At 33.9% G+C, this 6,000-nt stretch overlaps 1 protein-coding gene across 3 annotated transcripts in view; it reads right to left on the reverse strand.

Moving 5' to 3' along the window:
- The window catches only part of LOC120421970 (CD151 antigen-like), a 209,672-nt gene extending 205,254 nt beyond the window's left edge, over positions 1 to 4,418 (reverse strand). For 2 of the 3 annotated variants that reach the window (XM_052708956.1, XM_039585279.2), the window contains exon 1: positions 3,818 to 4,418. The gene's annotated coding sequence lies outside the window, so the exon portion shown is untranslated. The remainder of the gene's footprint in view (positions 1 to 3,817) is intronic. The other variant, XM_039585280.2, reaches the window with a different exon arrangement.
- Between the last annotated feature and the right edge of the window lie 1,582 nt (positions 4,419 to 6,000).

The following is a 6,000-nucleotide window of genomic DNA, read 5'->3' on the forward strand; positions in this document are numbered from 1 at the left end:
CGTATTTGGCGCGTGTGAATGTAGGTGTGATTGCGAATGTTTTTTTCTGCGGAGTCGTTCCCAAATCGGGGGAAAATTTTAATTACTCAACTTCTTTTTTTGTTGCTGTTTGGTCCCGCAATTTCACCTTAATCTGACCAATATATGCAAATTTACGCGCACAAGCACAAATTTCTCCGAGTGTTGTCACCAGCACCGAAAGCACTTGCAGCAGCAAAGGTGTCACTATCACTATTTCAATATTTAGCTATTTGCTTTGATAATATTTAAAATACAATTTCGTTTGGGGCGGATGAGCGCAGGTTTTTTTTTGCACAAATGTGTTTCCTTTTATTTTTCTCTCTTTGCGGGAAATGAAATATCTGTAGGGTGAATAAACATAAATCGAATTTTGAGCGCGCGAAAGCGAAAATGGCAGTTGTTTATCTATATTTGTTACAACACACTCCGCGGGCCCTCGACATTGGAGGACATGTTGGTTTGGTGATGTTTGAGGGAGGTGCGGGATTTTGAGAGCAAACGGAATTGCGGGTGGTTTACACTTGAACATAAAAGCAGCCGTTACCGAAGAGGGAGGAAAATCATTGGGCAGGGTGGTAGGGAGTTAAATGGTCATTTTTTTTATTTTAAGTTTGGGTTTTTTGGATCCAGCCGAGGTTGACACTTCAATAACAAAATAGTGTTGTGACAAGTTATAGGATTATTATTATTTAAAAAAACTGGACAAATTCTCTATATTTTGCTTATTTGAACTTTGTTGATATGACCCTTATTTGCTGAGATATTGCCATGCAAAGGCTTAAAAACAGGAAATTGATGTTTTCTAAGTCTCACCCAAAAAACCCACCGTTTTCTAATGTCGATATCTCAGCAACTAATGGTCCGGTATGCAATGGTAAAATATGAAACATTCGTGAAATTTTCTAATCTTCTCGATACAAATATTTTCAAAATTAAAAAAAAGACTAACATTTTAAAAGGGCGTAATATTCCATATTTGGCCCTTTTGAAATGTTAGTCTTGATTTAAAATTTTAGAAAATATTGATTTCAAAAAGATCGGAAAATTTCACGAATGTTTCATATTTTAACAATGTAAATCGGACCATTCGTTGCTGAGATATCGACGTTAGAAAATTGTGGGTTGTTTGGCTGAGACTTCTAAAACATCAAATTTCATGTTTTTAAACCTTTGCATGGCAATATCTCAGCAACTGAGGGTCGTATCAACAAAGTTCAAAATAGCAAAATATAGAGAATTTTCTCAGCCTTTCGAAAATATTTTTTTCAAAAGTGGGCAAACATGTGCACTAATTAAAAAAATGAAAAACTGCGACTTTTTTCAAAAAAGTCACCTAAGCTTTAACTTGAAAACGGTGCACTTTATCAAAATTTCACTAAAGTACTTTTTGATCGCAAACTTGATTTTACATCAAAAAATGAAGTTGAAAAATTTTTGCGAACAATATTTCGATTTTTAAAAAAAATCAGAATTGATTCAAAAATTCATAACTCGGTCAAAGATTGACATTTGATGTCCTCTAAAACACGTCAAAAAAAAAATTAATTAAAAAAAAATAAAAGTGTATTTTTGCAAATCAAGTTTCAGTGACAAAAAGGTAAATTAAAAAACACTTTTTTTTACGGTGTATCATTTTTTTTTCATTGTAGTCCGTATCCATACCTATAACTTTGCCAAAGACACCAAATTGATTAAAAAATTCCTTCAAAAGATACAGATTTTTGAATTTTCATACATCGTTTTTGTATGGACAGCTGCCAAATTTGTATGGAAAATTAAATGGACAAATTAATGATGCAAAATAGCTTCTTTGGGCATACCGAAGGCATCAAAAAGTTTCAGTCGGACTAAACAATATAAAAATTAAAATTCTTAAAAAAAGACCGATTCCGTAGAGAAATGCTCCTTTATTTTAGAGTTTTTCAGCCGGCGACTGGTTCAACTTTTACTTCGTAAATACTTGAAAATCTGTAACTTTTTTTTTTTTTTTTAATATAGTTTCGATCTCACTAGTTTTTTTTTGCCAAATTTTCCCTAGTTTCTGTTACCTTCTGTTACCAAGCGGTTAATGAAAAGGAAATAGTTGCAAGGAACACCAAATCTCTATGAACCAGTCATTCACACAAGTTGTAAAATTGTTATTTCGGATAATAAAATGAATTGAATTGAATTGAATTTTAATATAGTCAATTTTTTCAATATCCGTATTTAGAATTTATGAAAATTTTCGTTTCTTTAGGGGACAAAAACCGCATCTTCTGAATAAGAAGAATGGACAAAAATTATACCGCCAAGTTATGATTTTAGGAAAAATTTGAAATTTCTAAATGTTTGTTCTAAATGTTTTGTCCGCTGTAGTATTTTAGCAACCAGAAGTCCAATTTTCAATGTCTCTTTTGCACTTTATCAAAAAATGTGTGGAGTTTATTGCAAACTTATTTTTTCTTTCAAAACTGAAGTCAAAAAAATGTTTTGTTTAAATTTCTTTTTGTTCCAAAAAAAATGCATTTTATTTAAAATCATGCCTCAGGCAACATTTTTGTTCATGATTCTCTGTGGCTAAATAGTTGCAGTTTTTTGTCCCCAAAAACATCTCAAAAAAATTTAACAAATGCGGATTTTCAGAAATTATTTTTTGTAGAAACAAGTTATTTGAAAAAATGGCATTTTTTTCTATGCATGTTTATTTTTTCTAAATGTGTGAAAAATCCCAATGAATATCCTACAAGTTTTTCGAATATTCACATGCTTATTTTTTATTATGAGTCCTCAAAATTTTATGGAGACTTGTATGGAAAATTTTATGATGCAAAATGTCGTCTTTTGACATTGACCATGAACAAAGTTTTATAAAAATCAATAAATACAAACTAATAATTCTCAAAAAATTCTCATAAGCACTTTGTTGATTTTTTAACATTTATAAATTTTCTACAAATCTCGGATTAGTTTTCAAAAATCCGTAAGAGCCAATGGTAAACAAAGTCCTTTTTGCATCGGTATTCGACCTACTTACGAAAAACCAAAATCAAAAATGCTTGAGATTGTTCATCTACACGTCCTTCAAGTGCCTCAAACTAAAAATAAATGAAATTTTGTTTCATTTTGGAGAAAAACGAAAATTAGTGTCAGATGTCACGGTGAAATCATTCATTAAAATTTGTAATTGCATAAGGATGTAAAAGCAATGCAAGAAAAAATAATTTGAATTGTCTGAAGGTATTTTTCCTCCCCTTATAAATTATTTTGTTTCTTCTCTATTTTTCTGCAACACCTTTATTTAAATAAAGATTATATTTTCTGTTGATTTTTTTTATTTGTGTTTTGAATTAGTATTATGCCAAAATACATAAAAAAATATTTACAAAATTTACGTGCAGTCAGCTCAAAACAATTCAAAATGTATTTCCCTGGCATTATAATATTTTTTTACATGCTTAAGTTCGTTCAAAAATGTTTTGAATTTTTGTGAAATGTTTTTTTATTGCAAAAACATATTTTTTTCTTCCAATCATAGGTTTTTTTGAAAATTAACTATATCAAACCGAATGTACTGCCGAATTATTCTTCTTCCATTCTTTTTTCTTTACTGAAATATTAAAATTCTGGCTTGATATTCAAATTTTATTTTTTTGCCCCTCACCCCCTCGACCAGAGCCGAGGGACAAAGACATTGAAAAATATTTGTATCGGCCTAATATATATTGGAAATATTAAAACCAGCTTTCAAAATATTTGTAAAAGCCTGATGAAGAAAAAAATATGTCTTATTCCTTGCTTTTGAATTTTAACTTACCGTTTCTTTTACAGGATGCTATCCTTTTGTGTTAAATTATTTTAGTTTGAATTAACACTTTATAACTCACTTCACCCTACATTCCCCCCACCACTTCAAAAAAGCACTTTTTTCGCGCAAATACTATCATCCCCAAACGATCATCATCGATTTGTTGTGTCGCTCTCTAGTAGAAGAGGTGCTGGTGGTGGTGTCGATGGTCGTTAAAATCCGCGTGCACATAAATAAATTTTATTCCGAATCGAAATCAAACTTGCGGCAGGCTTCCAGCCGTTTATTTTTATTCCTCAATTCTGCGTGTTTGTTGTGACAACTGGCAGCGTGACTGTTTTGACGGACGGGAACGCAAACATTTTTTTTCTACTTTGAACACTTTTTTCCACGCGGCAGTAAGCGATCGATTGTGGTAAGTGTGTTATCACGAGGGGGGAAAAAAACACAAACACACTTTCACAGCTGACCGGCTTGTCGTTATCAACTGGACGGCAGATTTCGAACCTCGCGCGAAGTCACGCGCGATCTCGATCACCACGCGAAGCTGGACGGACAAACACGAAGCGAACCTTGCGCACGATCCCGCGGTACGATTGCGACTGACGAAGTGGCTCAAAAATCAAAACAAAACCAGCTTAGCTGGGAGAGCGACTACTTGTTTTGGTCTCTCTCTTTCTTGTTTGGCACTGAATAGTGCTCAGCTCTCCGAAGATATCTTTTTATAGCCTGGGCGGGTGCTATCAAATGCGCCTAAATGTATACTTTCTGAGTGATTGGTTAGGGTGGTCATAAATCGGTTTGTTAAGAACGTGTTCTGTATTTTTTTGCCTTCCTCACCTCAATGAAGAAAGGCTTTAAAATCACTCGAAAAATGAACTTCTTTATTCGACCTCGTAGACCCACCTTCACGTATACCTATCGACTCAGAACCAAATTCTGAGCAAATGTATGTGCGTGTGTCTGGATGTGAGTCCGTGCACCGAAAAATATGCACACGATTATCTCCGGACTGGCTGAACCGATTTGGACCGTTTTGGTCTCATTCGATCCGTCTTGGGGTCCCACAAGACCCTAGTTAATGCTATGAAATTTAGAAAAGTACTTCAAAAGTTATGCTAAAAAAAAATTTAGCTGGAGTTTGAAATATTGTAAAAAAGGGTGGTTTTGTAAGAAACCCCGTCATGCTATATATTGTTAGAAAGGTATTTGAAATTGTGTTATTTATACACTTTTTTGAGGCCGGATCTTGAATATTTTGATGAAAAAGCTGTACGGATATATCACGCGACATATCGTTGGATAGGTAATCAAAAGACCTTTCCAACAAACCCAAGAGATTGAAGATCTCACAACCCTATCAAAAGTTATAAGTACTTTAGTGTTTTTAATAAACTTTGGTTGAGGCCGGATCTCAGATATTTTGATAAAAATAAGCATTATTTATACACTTTTTTGAGGCTGTGTGGTGTATTCACATAATCAATGCAAGGAAGGCATTAACCATATCAAGGTGGATTAAGTAACGTTTTCTGGTTTAAATATCATAATGTTTTAATAATTATAAGAAAAATGAAGAAATGCTTCACCCTAACAATACAAAGTTGTTGGGGTAGGCCCACCAGCGCCCTCAGGCCCAGGTTGGTGTTTGGCGTGTTGGCTTTTCCGATCAGATATCATATCGGGCGGACACGTGGATTTAGGTTTCGTGCCACATGCGATGCGATGATACCGTGTTTAGCCCGTTTTGGAAGAAGGCTGTTTTATATGACAGGTGTAGGCCGAATCGAAGAGCGGAAGGTTAAGGGTTAGGTGTGGCTATTTTTGGAGGTTAAATGATTGAATTGTCTTGCGTTACAGAGGGTAATAAAATCTTGATCAATCCAAGAAATTTTTAAGAGCGTGACAAAGAAATTAAATTAAAAATAATAAAAATGTAACGTTGACTTAAAACATTTAAGCTAGATTAATCCTCGATTAAAAGTAACAAATGTTGCACAGAGCATAAAAGGTGCACGCTGCCACATTAAGTTCACATTTATCACATTTAATGTGACACAAAGTGCTTCCTGGTGCTTTTCTCTGCATCATTTCCACTCGTAGTATAATAAGGCTTAGAAAATGACTGTTAGACCATTCTGCAAACAAACTTCATGCAGAGTGGTAAAAAAGCCAGCCACAGCCACTACTCT

This window comes from Culex pipiens, chromosome 2 (genome assembly GCF_016801865.2).
Source record: "Culex pipiens pallens isolate TS chromosome 2, TS_CPP_V2, whole genome shotgun sequence".
Lineage (NCBI taxonomy): Eukaryota > Metazoa > Arthropoda > Insecta > Diptera > Culicidae > Culex > Culex pipiens.